The 22,301-nt window shown below is 39.1% G+C and overlaps 1 pseudogene; it reads left to right on the top strand.

The window, feature by feature from the left end:
* The first annotated feature begins 1,759 nt into the window (after positions 1 to 1,759).
* On the top strand, positions 1,760 to 21,803 carry LOC140925706 (uncharacterized; annotated as a pseudogene).
* Positions 21,804 to 22,301: the final 498 nt, after the last annotated feature.

Raw genomic sequence — 22,301 nt, 5'->3', positions numbered from 1 at the left:
TGTTACTTGAACTCTCCGCTTAATTGGTTCCCTCCTTAAGATACAATTCAGCCTGCTAATGTCTTCTCTGAGTTCATCAATCTGTTTCTTTTGCCTTTGTTTCCATGAGGGTTCTTTCCGCGCGCTCTTTGTTCTTCCTTTCTTTACGCCCAACGATCTCCCAACAACAAACGCAGCTGCGCTTTTCAGAATGTTTGTTTCAGTAATATCATTTGTTGTAATATGACTCGAAACCTTATCTACATTTACCTCCTGAACTTTCTGCTTCACTTTTCGTCCGTGTAGCCTGCGCAAGTTGTATGGTTTTGTTTTACTCCCCTGTTCAAATTCTTCCAGTATTTCAAGTGCCAGACTGATGTACTCATCATCTAGTCCTTCCATATGCATTTTTGACTTGTTAGATTCGGCAATTCTGTTTTCATTCTCACTTTGTTGAGTATCTTCAAACTCAAATTGTAAAGAGCTGTAGTAATCTGTAATGTCTGCATGATTCTCTGGAATAACTTCTGTCATTTACTCATTCGATGCACCACATCGATCAATTTTCCTCCTCAGTTCTTACAGTTCTAGGTCAGAAAGCAAGTAGTTAACTTGCCCTCACCTGGTCGGGAAGCCTTCGCTCACTACACTCAAATACACCAATATAATGTCTCCAGATATTTAACATACGCTTCCTGTACCCTCTTCTAGATGGTTCACTTCTCAAGTAGCATTCCAGCATTCCATTCCAGCTTGTTCACTTTCCTCGTCCACGAAACTCTTGCATTCACTCTTTTGTACCCTGATTCTTCTGGTCATCCACAGGACCGTTACTTCCCTGAGCAGAGTCTGTGGTCTCTTTATCGGGGAGGTTATCCGATTGTATGCCACAGACCACCAAGGGATGCACTCCTTGGTCGTTCGCACGACTAAGGTGGTTGGCATTTCATGGTGTTTCAGGGTTTATTTGCCTTTTACGTCAGGCTTATTCTAATGCCCACACCTGCAGGGCATATTATTATTATTATTATTATTATTATTATTATTATTATTATTATTGTTTCTCTTCATGACAGTGCTACTCCGCGTAGACTCTTAAAATCAACACTTCGTCTGAAAACCGTAAAGCGTGTTTTCAAATGTTGTGGGTTAAACAAAGATGAAATTGCTTAGTAGTTAACATTTGTCGCCCAAAAGACTTTGCATACTAGAGGTGGATGGGAATTTTAGGATGGGATCAAAATCTGGAAAAAAGAACTGATGCGTGTGGAACAGCCATGTACAATTCCAATACGCACGACGTAAAGTCGTCAAAATAGCGAAAAAACATCTGTGTAAAACAAAAACGGATACGTGAAGACAGTGTTAAAGAAAGTTTCAAATAAAAGCTGCGAAAATTTGCGTTCTCAGAAGGGTAGAGTCGAAGTAGTTTTCTGAGCAGCTTTTCGCCAAATGTTATGCAACCTGCTGTAGAAATGTAGAATGAGTTTGAACTTTATTCCCGTTCAAACGGATCAATCATGTTGCTCCAACATGGAAACAAGCCTAACCTTCAGCGTGAGAATGATCCCTTGCTATCAAGTTGAAAAAGTGATAGCATTAAGTTTTTCGTTCCTGTAATGTGGTTCTGATTCTTTGCATGATTGTAAACATATGCTGCTGATGTAATCTGGTTTTACTTCTTTCTTCACCTACTCAAGCGTGGCATTGTAACCCTGCTGCATCATTTGCATCAACTACAACCTCGACATTTCCCAAAGGGGATGCAGCTCGACATATCATGGCGGATGGTGGTGCTCCATCATTGTCTTGTGTTGGGCAGTCCAGTGTTACCCAAGGAGGTCAAATGCAGTTTTCTAAAGAGTGCACCACTACACAAATTACTATGCCTGAGTCGGAGGATTACCAATCTATTCACGAAGCAGGTAAGGACCGAGACCCTACCACTGTATGTGTACAATTACGTCCTTTGAAAAGTGATAATATATAGATTTAGCCAGGGTTAAAAGCGAAGCTCCCATTAATAAATTTATGATTCAAATCAAACAATAAACTTGTAATCCACAAATCAGTTAACTTAAGGGCACATATGTGACTTTTCAGGGAAAGCTAAGGCTAAGTGATTTTAGAGTGAAAAAAAATCTTACATCGAATTGATAGCCGGTATATATACACCCAAAAAATAGCAATCATGGTCGATCACATTTAAGAGCCATAATAGCTCTTGATCACAGTAGATTAGGCCTGGAAAACGAAATCATGGAAAAAACAAATCAGGCCGAATTTTTTGCGTTCGACAAGTTTACTTAACAAAATCTTGCCAACAACTCTGGGAGCGTGTAAACCAACATTTCATACTTTTTATGCATCACATCTGAGGTGAAACAGTAATATGAGGCGCTGTTTTTATCATACAGACCTCAGACAAAATGCAGTATTTCACAATTTTTCAAGACAAATTGCACTCATTCAATATTCAGAACCGTACGAAGCACGCGTGGGCTTTTAGCAAAACCGTTCAAAAAATTTCCAAAATCACCTAGACGGCCAGCCGGTTGTCACTTTTGACAAACGCCAAATTTTCAGTGAACATTAAAAGAGTTACGCTTCAACATAATAAAGAATTTATTGCTTATTTTTTTTATTTAATGGTTTTATAACGATGTGTAATCTTAAAAACCGTTTGATACGCGCGGCATTTTGAGTACTCCTACAAGCGTTGTCTATGAACGACTGAAAACAAACAGCAAAGCGATTAAAATTGCAAGAGACTACTCACAATCAATAAAAGAAATGTAATTCGGTGAAACATTTACATAGACAACAATTTACATTCACGAAGACAAGTATTAAAGCGTTTCTAAAAATCCTGAGTCTTTACGCTTAAGCCTAAAGCTTTTAGCCGGCCTTCTGGTGTTTACTGTTTTCAGAGATGAACTCGAGGCAAGAAAATCGCTCAAAGCTTTCTTTCTACAGCCAAAATTATAACTAAATACTCTTCGGAACGTTTTTTCATTCTACATGCGGAAAGAAAATATCGACTAAAGGCTTTTTAAAGCTCTGTAAGCTTATATATACTAGATCAGATCATTGTCTCAGATCTTAATACAAACGTGCATAAATTAGCCTCATAAACTGCGCTCGACTTCATGAAATTAGATATAAAAAAACAAACATACACTGTATACAATAATAACTCATGCTTACCATTCGAGATGCAGCTCTTGAAAGCTATCAAGTAAGGCCAGAATCGCTTGAGGGACTTTTCAACCCCGCATCCAGCAAGGTGAAAAACGAAAACGATGCATCCAAAATCGGATTTCCAACTTTGACAACCGGCGCATTTCCCAACCAAAAATTCAATAAACAAACCAGCCATGAATCAAAGAAGACTGTTGATAGCAGCTGTATTTCATTTTAAGCATCCAGTGGAAAAAGACAATAAAAAACATCACAAGTTGACAAAATACTCTGTCAGCTTCAGGTGTCAAAGTAAACAAGGTTCAAGATGCTGTATAAATTTTCTGCATGAACTCACCTGTCAAATTTTGACCAATCAGAGCATAAAAATTGGACGGTCGTAGAGCGTGATCAACGCGTGACTATGGTGAGAAAAGTGAAAAGCCTCTGTCTTCCCTGCTTGTATTTTTAAATCACTGGCTGAATTTTCGCGTCCGAGATCAGTTTGAAATCAAAATGTTAATAACGCGGGGCCATAGTGACATTAACACAACGCTTTCTGTCATCATGTCATTATTTTGCTGCCGTTCTCTTTGCCTTTGTATTTCTCTTTCGCGTTGCCTTTGTCTGTTCATTCTAGCTCTGTCTCGTTCTGCTTGCCGGCGTTTTTCACTATAATTTTCTCTCCTTCTTCTCGCTCTGACTCTTTCTACTTGCCGACTTTCTTCGCTAAAATTTTGTCTTCTTCTTCTACTTCTAACGCGCTCTCTTTGGCGATCGTCTTCGCTTGTTCTACGCGTGTTGACTCTTGTTCTCTACCGTTCACCTTCTCTTTGCTCTCTGCTTAAAACCTGTCGTCTACACGCTAAAATCTCTCTGCTGTTGTTTGTTGACATAATAGCTTTCGTAAGTTGTAATAAAAAGTTATAAAGGCTCTGTCGAAAAATCTTTTTGCTAAGTTGCTTTGAAATTTCTTTTTTCAAAACCAGTTGCGCGATATAATTGCGCGACGTTGCGCCATACGATTTACCGCCAAAAAATCTCTACTTTCCCCTTCCCCAAGAGTCCATGCGGACTACTTTCCACTACCCGGAAAGTCCGTACGGACGGACGTACGCTGACGTCATAACCAAAATTTCTCGGATGGGTAGTTTATCTTAGTTATGGTGCTCCGCTCGCGCGCGCTTCGCGCGCGCAAGGAGCTCCGCTATAATTATCCGTTTCCTAGTGTTACAGTGCGAGATATTAGTAAAGTCGCCGCATTGGCATCTCCTTCGGTTTTCTATCAGCACAAAATATATGTGCAACCTCTACAATTCTATAATTGTGCTGTTAGTGCTACAAATCGTCTGTAAAAAAGTTTCAAATCCCCCATTCCGACTGCCTGAGGTTCTCCCTAGCTTTTATCATGAAGAGATGAGAACGAGTGGGGAAACTGATCAGCTATTAGCCGACGTGGTAATAAATTGTTGTATTTCGCGTGGTGTAATGCAAGAGATAAATTTTATTTTTCAAACGTTTTACTTCCTTGTGGTGGTTTATTTAAGTGGGCCTGTAGCAAAAACTAAGGTGAATGAGCAAATTCAGCGGCCGGTTCGATGCCACTTACTTGCAAAGTGTTGTGAAGGGCTGTATTAATTTACTTGTACATGCATCACCCAAGATTTGGCTCTTTATTAAACTGGTTCGTCTTTATTTTTGCAACAATTTTCAGTTAGAGGGTTAAGAAACACTCGTGGTGTAGAAAGACTCATAGCCAATGTACTCTTGTATCGTGATCTCCCACAAAAGAATCAAATAACCCGAGTTTGTAGCAAAATAGTAAAGTTAGTGGCATTTCCTTTACTTGTAAGCTGTAAACACTTCTGAGCTTTTTGGGACGAGTTCCTTGCTTTTATTAATTTACTTTTATTTCTCCAGTTTCAGCACCGGGCGGAAACAATCCTGATTACCAGTATGATCCAATGGATCCACTCAACTTCTACCATTTAAAAGGCTTAGATTTTTTTGACATGGATAAGGAGTCCCCCTTCGATTTGAAGGTATAATCAATTATCCTGACATGACATAGGTTTAAGTTGTAGTTAGGACTGTTGTTAACTGAGTTGTAACTGAGTTGTATAGTGTCAGTTGATGGTATTATTTTTTATTATCGAATTGATTGGTCGTGATGTTAAATCGTAATGTTATTGATCGCTTGTTAGTTAAGCGTTGTTGTTATTTGTCGTTAGCCCAAGAAGTATCTAAACGTTCGTGGTTCGTTTTGGTCCGTCCTTTTTCATTGTTATATCCCAGTTGTCGCTGTATTGTGGGCCATATTATCGGTTTTTCATGGTAAGTTTTGTTTGAGATCGTCAATAAGTCGTCTGTCTGGTGCCGGTAACTGCTGACTGAAGAGTTCATATGCGTTTCTTCTTCGAATGTAAGCAAACCAAAAGTGAGTCATTGGTTGTAGTCAGTAGAGTACCTGTACGTAATTCATTCAGCAGAGTTCCAGTGGATACGGTGGTTTGACTGTACTAAATGTCGATCTATGAGCAATTTTATTTTTAGCCTGACCATTTCTTTTCGCTCGTTTTTTATGTCGGTCCTGTGTTAAGGTTTCTGCCAGTCTCACCAATGTAAGTGGCCTGGCAGTCGTAGTTTTTAGTCTGTGTCGGTCGACGGTCTGTCCTTGTCAATAACGTCCGCTAGCAGTCTTTGTATACTGGTGATCGGTTTGTAAGCGACAAGTTCGTTTTGGGATAGTTGTTTTCGGAACCTCACATGCATAATCAGTTTGTCTGATCTAGTTTTAGTAATAAATGTTACTTCAATCTTTTATAATAACTAATTTGTCACCAGTGTGAAGTTAACAAAATTACCTCTTTGGTAGGATGTACGGGGTGTGTTGCCGGAAGATTTGACAAATTCAGATCAGTTGTTTAGCACAGCCACGGACGTCTCTCCTCAATTTCCTGTAAGTGAAAGTACAAGAAGTGCACCGAGCTCTGTAACAAAAATAATTATAGGGAGCCCAAACTTCTTAACCTGTAAATCCAGGGAATCCAAACCCAGAATTTTCGTTAAGTGCCCAAAATGGCGCCTTGTAAACGTAGAGCAAAGCTTACGTGTAACGAAAAGCTTGTCCAAAATCACGTTATTAGTGTTTAGAAGGATTTGGTGTGTCTTTGTTTTTACATTTTGTACGTAAGGAAGTTTCCTACTGAAGGTAGGTTTGAATTCCGTCCATCATTTGTTACCATAGCAATAAGAATGGGATTATCGATCTTTTTCATTAATGTAGGCCTTTATAACTGGGCTATAAATGTATGAAGTAACCCACTCAATTCTCCACTACTATAAACGATCTGACCTAAAACAAAAAGGTTTCTATTCTGCTTTTGTTAATTTCAATATTTTTTTTTCAACTCAAATAAATGAATATAGCGAATAAGGGTGCTATACGTTTTGCTGTTATCACTACTAGTTACAAATTTAACGACCTGGGCCCAGTTGTTCGAGGGCCGATTAGCGCTTAACTCATTGTTAAATTTAACCCCGGTTTCCTTTTTTTGTGTTCAAAAGCATTTTCTCGGATAATTTTCTCTGTTATTTTAACAGCTTCCAATCATCAACTCTTAGACAAAAAGACTTAAAACTGAAATGCTTAAGCTTTCAAATCTTAATTCAAATCTCGCTCCAACCCTGGGTTATCTTAACCCAGCTTTGAACAACTCGGCCCTGATGTTTAAGTTGCACTATAACTTTTAAGCCAAACTGTTGGTTCTATCATTTTGTGACTATACCAGATAACTACCCCAGATGCTTCAGGAGGTGAAACTGATCGTGGTTACTCGTCATCAGGTAAAAAAAAATGTTGCTTTGCGGTTTTTAATATGCACATTGACAGAGGTATTTTAGGGCATTTTCTTTATAAAGCCTTTTTCCCTGATTACTCCCTAGTTTATAGTAGGGGCTATAATTGAATTTGAAGCATTGCGCGACGATCAAACTTTTGTCAGTTTCCATCTTCGTCACGGTTTTCACTGGAAAAACAGTGAAGAGCCTTGAGAATTTTTTGCCAAAATTTTAACTTTATAAAAATAATCTAAATACTATCCAACAATGAGTCGTAAAACGGAACAAATCTTTATAAACTGCAAGGTCTCCGTTGATATCAAAGATATGTATCAGTCAATTCCAGCAGCGCCCATGTCCCCTGCGCTAACCCCCGAACATTGGCAGTTTTTTCTTCGTGGCTGGCAAATTCCCGGGGCAGGAACACTAAACAGTGAAATACCCCCGTGGCAGATAGAAGGGCAAATGCCCCACTCCCTGGTATCAAACCCACCGGACTGCAGCAATTCGCATTCATTGCCCAGTAGAGTAGTTCCACTTTCAGCATTTTAATGAAGGATTGTTTGTTTCTGTGCGTCTGCCTGTCCGTCTTTTAACACTTTGTTAACCAACTAATCTTAACTTAAAGACGTCAACGAAGACACCACTACATGATTTCCACTGCTGTAAAATAAGCTGATTTGAATATTATCGTTACTTAATTATATTCAAATCCCTGATCAAGACAAGATCAAGACTTACGTGTATCGCTGGTTAACTTTGGCTTGATAAGAAGTGAAGAAATGCATAGAATGGAGTAAAAGTACCAATTAAAACCTCTATACGTTTTCTAGTCCCTAAAAAACGAGCCAGTCTGCTTGTCTTTTCCTGTTAATTCCTCCATGTTAAGTTATGTTTAAGTTTCGAGTCATATGCGTGTGAAAGGCCCTGGAGTAGCCCCGGGTTGGCAAATGCCCAACCCCCGGGTCGCTCAAAAGCTGCTTAAATGCCGATTCCCAGGACTGACAAGGCGCGCAAATGCCTCGCAGTTGCCTAATCTAAAGGGCTGTAAGTCATAGATTCTCAAGTTACCGACTTGGCTGGGGCTGTTGCCTGTCTGTTTCTACTCAGATCATCCGCGGGCTCAGACGAAAATCCAGCCCAAACTTTCGAATTTAATGGAAAACGTGTGGCCCACTGAAAAAGCATCTCGAGAGTGCTTTTTCTTTCTCTTCTGTGCAGCTCGTCCTTTGTGGTACGAGGAGGCTGAGGAAGGGATATAAATGCGCTTGGGTAGGACTGGAAAGGGAAAGAAAAGGAGAGAGGCTTGGGGGTTGCAGTTTCTAAAGTGACTAACCTGTAATACTGCCGGACGTGTCATTCAAAACCTACAATCGTGCACAAATACCTTTGGGACAGTCATACAATATCTAAACAATAATGACATGTGATACCCGAAAGAATTCAGGATTATACAAGTGCTGCTTGCAGCCTGCTGTGCAAGCATAATTGTACATCATAATATTCGTCTCATGATAACAATGTAAATGCCCTTTATTTGCTTCTCTCATGGGAACTATTTAAAGAATTACAAACAAACAACGGTTTCAAAGCAAAACGAGGTCATCCCTGATCATATCCGCAGGCGCCCCATGACAACCTCTTCATTTTGCGGAGTGAATGAAATGTTGGCTAACAACCTGTAAGGGAAAGGGATCAGTAACTGTTAGTAAAAACAAATGGGAAGATGGAGGGTGGGAATTACATTGTTATATCTCGCCTCCTATTATTTTATACAATTATGCTTTTTCATGAGACTGCAAGCGGCTCTTGCATAATCCTAAATTGTTCATCATAATAGTCGTCTCAATACACCCATGTACTGTTTAAAGTCTTAGAACTCAACTGCAGTGCTGTTTTAAACAGAGCAGCCAAAACTAAGATTCCACACCGAACGATAGAAGAATCTCTTAAAGGTGGCCTTGGTTGTCCAATCAGCTAACTGAATTATTTCTGGGATAGAAATGCCTACTCTAGCTGCTGCAAAAGTAGAGACTCAACGGGTAGAGTGAGCTTTAAACACTTGCGTATTGACCTCTACCTGTAAAAGACAGTTCTTTACCCAGTAGGAAAGGGTAGCTGACCTAAGTGGCTTGTGTGGGTTATTAACTGAGAGGAACAACTTGTTTGGTTCAGAGGCAGTTGTTGGCCTGCAGGCTTTGGTACACAGTTCATATTCTTTAAGACATGCGCATGGACAGAGAAATTAATTCATTCTCTGGAAAATTTGCATGAAAGGAGGTTTTAAGAGATTTACCAACAGGAACTCTTTAAGTCAACGCTGGAAGGTTAAAAGAAACACCTTCGGGGTGAAAACGAGGGAAGCGTAAATCATGGGCCATTAAGGTGGCTTGACCTAGTATTTTTGAAGGTACACTTTCCATTTTTGAATCTCTTATACTTAAACAAGTTCATCTGTATTGTAAACACAAATAAACTTTATTATGATATTAGTTTTTTGGCGATGGGAGTAAATATCACGTGACAATGAGGTCAAAATAGTTTTAGCTCTAAATCGAATTTCTGCCGTTATCGGCATTTTCTTTGGAAATGATTTATGCTACGTGTGCTGTCTCCTGTCGTGCGAAGTTTCACGAAAATCTATAACAGGAATTTCGAGATATCTTTGAATTTCTACAAAAAGGGAATTATGCATGAGCTGAAGACTGGACTTAATGTAGACAAATTTGCTCCTTTTTGGATGTGTCCGAAACGTTTTTATCACTCATTCGTTTTGCAAATGACCTTTATGCACTCTACAACCGGTTAAACACAATTAGACTTGCGCGATTTCGAAAAAACATGAAAATCAGTAAAACGCAATGCTGAGCCCTTTTCGTAATTTCTGAGGCTACTTTCACGAAAACAGCGGTTAAACCACAATAGACCTTTTTACCGATACGGTGGCCATATTGAATTGATTCGATTTAAGGAGTATTATAGGATGCCCAGGGGGCATGAGCACATTTCGTTTGTATTTTCGAGCGCTTTTCGGGACCTTTTTTCGTAAAGTTTTCTTACAATAAGATTGTAATGAGAAAAAAATCCTTGTGCCGTGTTTGGATGTAATAATGATCGCCTTTTTCTCGAGAAATACACAGTGAAAGACCATATTTCTAATACTAAACTAGAAAAAGACGATCATTATTACATCCAAACACGGCACAAGTATCTTTCTTCCCATTACAATCTTATTCTGAGAAAACTTTAAGAAAAAATGTCCCGAAAAGCGCTCGAAAATACAAACAAAATGTGCTCATGCCCCCTGGACATCCTATAATACTCCTTAAATCGAATTAAATCAATTGGCCGCCGTATCGGTAAAAAGGTCTATTCCTCGATAGATTTTCTTTTAAAACATTCAGTGCTGCAGTTGATCAGTGTACTATAAAATCCCCGAATTTCGTTTCGATTTAAAACTTAAGTTGTCTAACGTAGGCGCAAAATTGAGCATATATTGAAGAGATGTCATAGATCTAGCTAAGTTTTTGCTCTGGGATTTCGCATTGTCTCGAGTTTAGCATTACACCACATACCTGTGCAGCACGCGAGAATTTACCGCGCTTGGTTGCCCTCCGTAATCTATTCGCTATTGTTTTCTCCCTTTCTACAGCATTACCGTATTTCGGAAAGATTTTAGAGGGCAACCAGACACGGTAAATTCTCGCCTGCTGCATGGGAAAAATCTTTGGTAATTTGCCTTTGGTCGCACGGGAACAAAACGTTCAAAAGGCCAGAAAGTTCCCAGCAACCAGCAGGAATGGTGAGGTCGTCTTTACAGTCATCGTTTTCAGCTGTTGACGACTTAGCTTTCTTTGAAGGCGCTTCAGTAACCTCTAAACAATCATAATTTGAGCCTTGTGTTGACCCGGCGGCTGACTGGGGAATCAAAGTTTTACTCAAGCCTTTTTTTTTTTGACCCAGCGACTAACCGGGAAGTTTGCGCAGATCTTGGCTGCTCGTGACTTGCCTTTGCAAGTGTAAGTTCGCGAATCACACTGGGCAAAATAGCTGAAAACTGACTTTGAACCGCTTTAGAAATCATCACCGCGGTTTGACTATCGGAGACCAACTATTTACCTTGAGATGGGTCCGAATGCTTGCTGATGGACTCGAGTTCTTCTACAGATGGACTTTCCCAACGTGCCACTATTATGTTTGAGGGAAGAAAAGAGACGAGGTTGTCAAGGGGAGCTGAGGATATAGCCAGGGTTGGCCGCGTTTTGGTTTTAAATCGTTTTTTTTTTGTAATTGTTTAAATGGCTGTTATGAGTAAAGCAAATAAAGGGCCTTTATATTCTTATATTGACACGACTATTGTGATGCACAATCAAGGTCTTAGTAAGTGTTACTACTTACCTTGACCTTGATTGTTCCGGATATCATAAAAACTAAAACTAATAACTGTCTAATTATACATTGTGTTGAAGAAAATAACGTCAAACACACTGTCGCATGGAGCACAAGTAGTATAGTAAGACCGGTTATTCCTTTTTGAACAGGAATCTCATTAAAGACGGCAGGAACGCCGATAACGTCATTCACTTTTGTCTTTAGTCTATAAATAGAATGCGGGGGAATCTCGTTAAGTACGGTCATGTGCTATTTTTAGGTTGTTTAACCTGTTGGACAGGTTTTCTAGTTATTTTAAGAGCGATGAATGTCTTGCTTTTTTTTATTGTTTGGCTAAAAACTAAGAAAAGCATTCATTGGTTGATTGATATTGTCGAAGGAATAAGCAGTAACTCGCCTGTGACTTAAAATCACCGAGTCTTAACGTAATTATGCAAGTTCTGTTTCCTGCTGTTTATATTGTCCAACAAATTGTTCCAGTTCCGGTTTACTGATTCTTGGCGCGCAAATGGTGCCTATACATAAGATTAAGACAAACTACAGACGAGTAGTATAAATCAAGTTGTTGCGCTATTGTTGTCTCCCCACACTCCGTATGTTGGTGTACAAGATTTGGTGTGTCAACTGCGATGAACAACATTGGGAGAGAGAGGAGACGGGCGAAAAGGAGAAAAAAAACGTTCAGTGGAAGTGTTCCAAGTATTTTTGTCTGAGACTGTAGCTCTTTGTAGCACTAAACAAAACTTTTTACACGCGCCAGCCCCATTCCTTTTTCTGCCGCAATTCAGTGATTTCGCCGCTCCTCTATTTTGTTTATTTCCTCTCCACCGTCACCACTACTCTCACATTTCTTTTGTTTTCCCTCCACCACAACCTCCACATTTCCATTCTCCACATTTCCGTTGTTCAGTGGGGGAAAAATAGAAATGTGGTGGTGGTGGTGGAGAGGGAAAAGAAATGTGGTAAAGGGAAAAATAAGAAAAAATTGAGATGGAACGAAAGGGAAAAGCGTAATTTAAAAAAGGTAATATTTTTGCAATTCTGTAATTTTTAGGATGTCTTCGTAAAGCCGTGATAGTGCTTTTTGTCGCAAGTGCTAACCAAGAAGCACCCCGAACTTCCGAGCGTTGAAATGTTTTAGGAGGCATTGAATGATATAAATTGAATGTTTGTGTTTGTTTCCTCATCGTACCTTCTGAAGTTATCATACGCGGGCACCACCACGAGTCTTGAGATTGTTTTGAATACCCCCAAAAAAGTCCCTACTTAAATCAATCCACCCCAAAAAATACTTGCCAAATTTTCCTACCCCCAAAAAATCCCGAAAATTTCAGGTCCCCAAAAAACCTAATCCCCGTCACCTGAAATCTGGAGTACCCCGCTAGGCCTCTTGATCTGCCTCAAGGGAAATTTTGTTACTGACCAGACATTTCGCGTAAGGCGGGCAAAAGGGCAACCACTTTTGAAAATAGGACTTCTAAGATTCGAAAGGAAAAGCCCTGGGACGAGTTTAGGCAAAGTGAACAGTTGTGTATTCAGAGATTCATGGAAAACTGCCACATCGAGATGCCTGTAATTTGACCTCAAAAAATCGTCCAGATAATATGAAAAGGCAAATTTTCGACCAGATTCCAAAGTTGGTGCTGGATTTAAGGGTCAATGTACGGACGACCCGAGTCGAAACAAGCTCAAAACGAGCTTCAAAGAATTTAAGGACAGGTGTAGGCTCTTCACTCTGCAAGCCTTGCTGATCTTCTTTGTTAGTAGAGTAGGTTTAAGGGAAGTTTCTGAAACCGCCCTCCTGAGTTTTAATCAATAAAAAAGCCGACAACAATAGAGTCTCTCAAAGTGTTCACGCTTCTTAGGGTTTTACTTTACTTTCCTCAAAAAACCGCAAATATCACATTTACGGAATCATTTGCTCACGATCGAAGCGGACATTATACAATTTGTGGAAAGTACATATGGCATGAGCTACCTTGATGTGCTGCCCTCTTTGTTCTCTTTTGATATAGGGAGTTCGTTTCAGGGTCAAATTGTTCAAGAGGTGGCGGCTTTTTCGATTCACGGCAACAGGAATTCTTGCGAGGTATATAAATATATTCTGCGGAACTTTATCCACCTTATCTTCGTTTTCTTAGTAGCCTGTTCAAAGCCTTCCCTTTTCCTTTCTTTTTTTTTTTTAATTTTTGATCCCTTGACTTTTCGCTCACGGTCCGCTCCCTGAACAGGTTGAACAGGCTAGTTTTTCTCCAAAGTTCGCAATATTTAATAATTACTCTAGTCGTTCAAAAACCCTCCAGTTAGAGTTTCAATTCTATTTTTAACAAAGCCGAGTGCGTTTAGCTTTAAAAAGTCTAAACGTACTTTGCTGAGCCTCGATTTTTACATGATCTTGTTGGTGCATATTAGGTAATAGATTATATCAGATATTGTTGCTATTTGGTGTTTTTAAGAAATCTTTTAGTATGGTAATCTTTTTTCCGTGGACTCCTGTCGCTGATATAGGTAAGGATGTGAATTTAAAACACTGTTGTGGTCTTGCCTTTTAGTTATCTGCCCTCGCTGCTACAACAAGTAAGAAACCTGCAACTGACAACTTAGTGCACCAAGGTGAGTAAACAGAGGGTATTAGGTTTCTAAGAGGAATTATACTAAGCCCGCTTAACTTCACTACAGTTACAGTCCCACTACTGTAACCGGGGCCACAAAGTTGACCAATCGGATTACAGGAAAATAACAATATGTTCCAAGTTAGATATAACACCCAGGAGACAAATTTGTTTGACACAAGGTGTTATTTTGTCATCTAACAGCAATTTCTTCGCTACCATTGCCGCTCTTGCAATAACATCACGACCTCAAGTCAAAAATTTACGAAAACGTTACGTTTTTTACCTCCGTCATTCACTCTAACGGACCTCTCAGGAAACACAGGCTTTCTTCAGCAGGTTCAAAAGGTCGCATGTGTACGTTGTAATTGGTTGATTTCGATCCATGTTGTTTATTTCGATTATGATTGACAACTATCTTTCCCTGTATTATTTTCTTGTAATGAACTCTTCAAGCAAGGAGAAAGCGTCGACTTAAATAACTTCCGTCCGATCTCTATAATTCCTGTTGTAGCGAAAGTCTTTGAGAGAATCGTTTATGATCAGTTCTATATCTACTTAACCGAACATAACTTAATTTCCAGAAAGCAGTTAGGGTTTCGATCGCTTCACTCAGATGTCACTGCCCTGTTAGAGGCTGTTGACAGCAGGACTTTTTATATTGATAAAAGCAATGTTAATGGAGTCGTTTTTCTTGACTTAAAGAAGGCCTTCGACACGGTCGACCATTCCATTCTTTTATCTAAATTATATCGCTAGGGTGTTAGAAATTCTTCTTACAACTGGTTTAAATCCTTATCTCAATCTTCGGAGACAAAAATGTATTGTGAACGGTTCCCTCTCTGGCGATCAATATCTAACTTACGGTATCCCACAAGGAACCATCCTCGGTCCTTTTCTCTTTATACACTACATAAACGATCTGCCGAACTGTCACACAAATGTTCATTACAGGATATATGCAGACGATACACTTGACTTTTGCCGGTAATAATGTGGCACATCTAGAACGTGTTCTTATTGAGGACCTGGCCAAAGTTAATTAGTGGGTTAATACTAATAATCTAGCTCTTAAGAGCGGCTTTCCGTAAATATCGACCCACGGTCGGCACAAGTTCAAAATTTGATTTCGCTCATTTTTGGCTCTTCGATAACCCTTAATGAGTAATGAAACATGCTGTCGTTAGTTTTCCCAAATAACGTGTTCTTTTGTTAAAATTTGAGAAAACTCATTTTGCCCGTTCGGAGCTCAAAATCCACTTCCGGTAAAGCGAAATTTTACACAAATTTCATTGACTCGTACGTCAAACCACAACGATTTGGCAGCCTTTGAAGAACACGAATATGACCTTTTCTTTCTTATAAGACGATAAATTTGAGAAAGGTGTAATAATTTTGTGGCCAAATAGGTATTCTTAAAAATAGGCCCTATTGACAATTTCTACCGTTCAAAATTATAGGGATAAAATAATGCAAATTTTTACAATGCGCTAATGCTACTTAAAATATCGCAAATTGGCTCTCTATGGCTTGAATAGACCGCAATCTATCAGAAAACGAAACCAAATCTCTGGGAAAACGATTTTAAGCAGCTTGCAAGACCTCGAGTTCAACCCTAATTTTGCGAAAAATCGCACCCAACATTCCAGTGGTTAAAAATAGCGTTACACGGCCCGTCACGCCAGCGTTACCGATAGATAATTTACTTAAAGGCAGATTAAAAGCCATTGGAAAGTAAATCTTCTGGCAAACCTATTATTCTCATTGATTATAGCATTTTCTTTAGATACAACACATAGCGTCCCCGGGATAGCGTCACACACTTTCATGTTCAGTTTCAGACTGGCGATTTCCCTCAAAAATGGTATATATTAAACAGAAAAAAATTTAAAAACAAAAACTGTTAACTAAATGAATTTTTGCATTGCGGGATATTTACGAATATTAAACCATCCCAAACAATGTCATTTGGTTTATAAAAACTAATTTCCTTGAAGCATTGAAGCATAATGGTTGGAATAATTATGCCAGGAATTTAAATTTGTTTTGGTTGCTGAAGTGATTATTGTACATGCTGAATTGCTACAGAGGAGTAAAAAGCCTAGATTTTCCCATGAGTTTGATCTTTATTCATCTTATTGTCACTCTGATATTGGTAATTCAAAGGCAAACTACCGGCATCTTCTTTTAGTTAATTCATCATCAAGAAAACTTCGAAAAGTGTTACTGCTCTTATCGCTTGATTTGGGATCAAGTTCATCTTCTCTGAAAAAAAAAGTAAACAAGTAAAGGATATGTCAATATTTCATTGCCTTGTTATTGATTCTACAACAAACAAAGAAGTAACCACAGAAAACCCAAACCTATACTGTGTACCTCGTTGAGGATAATCCCCAAACCAATTTAAATGCAGAATATTAAAATCGATTTGTCGATCCTTGTAATTGCAAGTGTAGTAGTATAGATCCTTTTAATTGCAAGTATAGTAGTAAAGTAGTAATGTATAGTAGCTGAACACAGCAAAGAAAAAAATTTTCGAGCATAGATAATTTTGAAATTTCAATGAGCTTTGCAAGATCGAAATTCGATAGTAGTCAGTCGTCCATTTTTTAAAGAGCCATAAGCTTACATGTAATCTTTGATTTAATTTAACAATAAGATGTTGTTTGATCAATCAAAATCATGTCGAATTTTAGCATGAAACAACTCTACGTGCTTTACAAACCTGCCGCTTCCGTGCGAGCTCGACACAAGTTAATCCATATATAGCAAAAAAAATCGAAGAATATTTCTTTCCCTTGATATAGTAAGTTTCCGTTTTTATACCGAGACAGCCGGGAAGCACGAGACTTGGACCAAGCACAAACTTTTAGAGCGGTTTTCACTTGACTGTCGAAAGTAATTGAGGAATTGGTTTGGTTTTGGTTTTACTACGCCCTTTGGTTGGCTAGGGTATTTGGTTTGGTTTTGGTTTTACGACAATCAAGTGAAAACCGCTCTATGATGAACAGTCAGATTTGTTTGTTTTGAGCTTTTAACAATTAATGAATGAGGCTTAGTAGGATATGAAGAATTAAACAGATCGAGGAGGGTGTTATCCCTCCGAGATCTTTTTAATTCTTCTTATCCTATACGAAAGCCGAATTCATTAATGGCTTTATTATTCATTCAAAATAATTCCTAGTTTAAAAACACAGCTGAAACATGCTTACCTGTATCGATGTTAAGTTCATCTCCGATACTGTACGTTTAGGTTTGTCCAGCTCCACAAATATTCTCCAAATAGCAGATATCGCCCTCCGAGTTGTCTTCTTGCTGTTTTTGCCATCTTTTAAGCTATTATTTCGCCTAGTTCCAGCTGTAGTTCTTACTCTTGAAACGAGTGAAATGTGCGCCATTTTTTTTTCACAACGAAAACAACTCAACCTCGTCCCCAGGTCTTCTCGGTTAACGGTGCCTTAACCTGTAGAGGGCTGCATTTTTGACGTCATTTCCTCGTTAAACACAAAATTCTTCCAGATTTGGTCATCAGTAACTGTTATGGTGAATTATGCTTGTGCTTTTAGCCAATCAGAATTGGGAAAATATATTTTGAATGAATAATAATGAAAATTAAAGCACCGAAACGGTAATTGACTGTCACTTTCCTGCAACTAGGTGCAAACCATGCTATATTACTAAATCAAAGCAATTTCTCTGCTTTTAAATTTTCTAATGTGTCTTACTGTTTTTCGATAAAAACTATAAAGCATAAAGCATGAAAACTATAAAGCATTTGTAAGGTGTTTACAGTGACGTGTGTGGACGTATTTATACAGTTCGAACAGTCAAGTTGTACAATTTAGCACAAAAACGATTCATACGCTTTACGAAACTGCTTCTTCCTTACACCTCGGTACACGCTTACTCGCCAGAACAAAGCCTAGTAGTATTCTTCAACTGGTATATAAATTCTCGAGACTTGCGCTTAACATAAAAAGTGAAAATTACCCACCTTTTTAGAATGACTTCTTCTCACGGCCAGCGATCGCAACGCCGATCTCGATTAAACGGATGTAGCTACTGTGTTTGTCCGACAGTTCCGGGATACACTTTCCTCTAGACAACACATTTCACTAAACATTTCGACCAAAATAATTGTCGATCTCTCACGGAGGCAACAAAACCACCACGTTAACTCTACCGACTGACAAAAAAGCTGCCCTTTGTTCTCGACAACATGTCAAGGGGATTTTGCCTCTAAGCCAATGAATTTGCCGAAAATCGATCACTTGATATTTCGCTAGTCGAGGCATGTGCTGTAAAGAGCAGAGGGCGATTCGACAACGAAGGAAAAACCCAGCCCGGAACTATACCCGTCTCTTCCTGAAAGGAAGGCCGGGTAAAAAGTAGAAAAGCCTGGTGTTCAAAAGCCTGCGATATAGCTTCCTCTCATCGCTATCTGCCGCTAGGGACATTTCGTCAAAGAGCGGTGATCATGAGAGGCTGGTGTATCGAAGACTATGCGTAATATATCTTAAGTACCTTTAAGGGCCTTGTTAAGTGCATAGTAGATCGTAGCAATGGCAGATCGTTGCAATATCTAAAGTTACCTTTTAAGAGACACCAACGGCAAACTCGCTAATCCTCTACCCCAGACAAATGTTAAGAAAAGTAGTTTTTCTGGAGCAGTCCTTTGGAATAGCCTTCCTATATATTTACCGGCGGCAGGCGAAGTCTCTTAGGGTTTTGAGGGCTGGCTACAAATAATTCTTCCGGAGATCTACACGGTACTTATATATACGTAGGCTCTTAGTCTAATTCGGTTTTGTGACGAAGACAAAGGTAAGGTTTTGGCGTGGGGGCTTGATTCTTAAATAGGTTCTACAATTCCAATTAATTAATAATGATTCTGTATGAAAAATAAAAATGGGCTAAAAGGGTCAACAAAAATCGTCTTTTGTCTCACAAAACAGGGTATGAAATGACTGGTTTTTGTCTTAAATAGAGTCAGGGTTTGAAGGCCTCAGCGGCATAACCATTAGCTAAACTTTCAGTAAGTGCCTTCCAAGGGGCTTATCCTTAGTATATATAGCATGAGGAAAGACATTTTAGAGGGTACCATGAGCGTCTAAGTTTCATGGACTAAGGCTACGGAGGATGAGAAAAGTCCTTAAGTCTCTCTTTCCTTTTTAGGTGTTCCCATTCGTTCGTTACAAGATTCTTCTTAGGTTTAGTATTATACTCTATTTTGTTTCCCTATTTTTATTGTTATTTTTTTTTGTGAAAAAGGCGATTTTCTCTTTCCAAACGCTGTTGAAAGGAACATTCAGCCTTTTAACCTGTCACCTGCAGTTCAGTATTACAGCTAGAGTTTCCATGACACTAAAACGTCAATCAGGGCAAAGTCTTTCAGACCAAAAAACAGGCCGTACTTTTTGCGTAAGCCAAGAACGCGGAATAGTGGAACGAATGGTCTGAAGCAAAACAAATGGTCGTTCCCTCGTGTCTGGGGCAGAGAGGCGGGGAGAAAGAGTGAGTGAGAGAGACTAGGGGGAGAAGCGAAAACTTAGTCTAAAAAATACGATAGAAACTGTCAAAAAAAAAAAAAAAGAAAAGAAAGAAACAAGAAAGAGAAAAAGACAGTTACGCCGTCTAAAAGCAGTTGAAAAGTTAGTTCTACCAAATCCGTTTCTGCTGATCAATAACAAAGCGCCGAAAGTGCTCGGCGCTCAAATTGAATATATACCATAAAAAGTAGGAAATGAGGCCTTTAGATAGTTGGGAAAAAGCAAAGAAAGTGAGCTAGAAAAAAATGGCAAAGGGGAGAGATTAGGGAGAGAGGACGGAAGATCCTCCTACTCTCTCCCTCCTACCCTCTTCCACGTTTGTTTTCCTCCGTTCCCCATTTCGCGCCACTGTCCACTATTCACTGTCCACTTACGCCTGATACTCACGCTGCAACTATTCCTGCTTTAGCATGTGTAAAACGCCACTTTTTTTTCTATTTTCCGTTTTGCTGTAGAGGAAAGTTTTTGGCGATTTGTTTTTGATGATGGTGTTTCATCGTCGATCGAAACGAGTTTTGTGAAATATTTTCTGAAACGTTCGTTACAAAGTAACTTAAGAAGCGCGATACTAATACATCGAAACGTACATGTATACTAAAACATAATTACTTGAAAGAGAAAACTCGCAAGAGAAAAGAATGTGTTCTACTTAGTTTACATTGGTTGACCCCGTCTTAAATTTAACGTATTTATGCCTTTTGACGGATGCTTAAATTAATAAAACACACCACTGTACTTGTTTAAAGTCTGTTTTCGTTGGGCTCGGTCGTCGACGTCTTACCGACGTCGCTCAAAAAAGCCGACCTTTGGGCTATTCTGCATTAGATATAGTATCCAAACAAAATGACCCTTCCAAATAGGATATTAAGTGTATTGAAAGATGTAATAGAAATTGTATGCTGGAATTTGGCATGTGATCTGGCATGCGTATCTGTCGTTAGCACCGCTGAGTTAACCACTAGAATGTCGCAAAATTAGGGTTGAACTCGAGGTCTTGCGGGCTTCTTAAAATCGTTTGCCCAGAGATTTGTTTTGATTTTCTGATAGATTGGGGCCTAGTCAAGCCGTAGAGAGTCAATTTGCGATATTTTAAGTTATAGCGCATCGTAAAAATTTGCATTATTTTATCCCTATAATTTTGAACGGTAGAAATTGTCAATAGGGCCTATTTTTAACAATACCTTTTGGGCCACATAATTATTATAACTTTGTCAAATTTATCGTCTTATAAGAAAGAAAACGTCATAAAAACTATTCGAGTTTTTCAATGGCTGCCAAATCGTCGAGGTTTGACATTCGAGTCAATGACATTTGTGTAAAATTTCGCTTTACCGGAAGTGGATTTTGAGCTCCGAATGGGCAAAATGAGTTTTCTCGAATTTTAACTAAAGAACACGTTATTTTGGAAAACTAACTACGGCATGTTTCATTACTCATTAAAGGTTATCGATGAGCCAAAACTGAGCGAAATCCGAATTTTGAACTTGCGCCACAAAAAGTCCATTCTGGTCGATATTTACAGACAGTCGCTCTTAATAAGTCTAAAACGGAATTAGTCGGGTCTAGGCAAAGGTTGCAGACTTTCAATTCACCTCCTTCCCTCTTTATCGATAATCCCCCTATACATCGAGTTGTATCTACTAAATCTCTTGGTCTTTATGTGGATTAGAATTTGTCGTGGAATGTATATATCGATAATATAGCTAAACACATTGCTTCTGGCATTGGTATCTTAAAGAGAAATCGGCCTTTTGTTACATTTGAAGTACTCTCAGTTATATATAGCACCATAGTGCAACCATATTTTGATTACTGTAGCGTTATTTGGGGGAATTGTAACAAATCCCCTGCAACTAAACTGCAAAAACTTCAAAATCGCACCGCCCGTATCTTAGCCTTCTCTCCTTATGATGCCAGCGTTGACAATCTTTTCACATCCTTAGCCTGGAAAAAGCTAGAGGCTCAACGGAAAATTCAAACTGCGTCTATGGTTTATAAGTCTCTAAATGGCCTTGCCCCGCAATATTTGAAGTCGTTGTTTTCTTATCGAAATGAAGTCTCTGGTTACTCTCTCAGGTATTCTGAGGGCAAGCTACCTCTTCCACTGCCCCGTACTAATTATGTTAAAAACCATTTCAGCTACAGAGGTTCGGTGCTGTGGAATAGTCTACCTATTGAGCTGCGGCAAGCGCAAACTCTTTCCGTTTTTAAACACGGCTGCAGTGATCTCTTTAAAAAAATATGTCGATAATCATGGCAATCATGTAAAGCAGGCACAATTTTTTTTACAGTTAATTTTGTAGTAGTTCACTTAGCCTGATGATTTTTTAACTGTGGATAAATAAAGTTATTACTTCGGCGGAGCGCGAAGTAAAGGATTCGTGACGCTCAGGAATGTATCAAAGGTGCAATTTTTTGACAAGATTGGGCAAGTAAAGTCTGTAGGTTTTCGGTTCTATTCGGCTATTTGACGAAGTGAGAGCCGAATTAGTTCGAGATATCTCGAGAACACATCGATTTCTTTGATTGATTTATTAACTTTTTCGAGGAAGAAAGAATTATTATTTTGACTTTCCCGGGGTTTGAACCGACTCACCTGTGTGACCCATCAGATCAGAGGAGACTCTAAGTTGAGGGATTAGCCGATTGCGCTACTGCGACCCAAGGTAGTTTTGGGATATGAAAAATAGTTATGAAATGATGCACTAGTCTCACGACAAGATTGGGCGTGCAAGTTCGTGACTTTTCG

Source organism: Porites lutea, chromosome 2, assembly GCF_958299795.1.
Source record: "Porites lutea chromosome 2, jaPorLute2.1, whole genome shotgun sequence".
In the NCBI taxonomy this organism is placed as follows: Eukaryota; Metazoa; Cnidaria; class Anthozoa; order Scleractinia; family Poritidae; genus Porites; species Porites lutea.
This window is presented reverse-complemented; position numbering and strand designations above follow the sequence as displayed.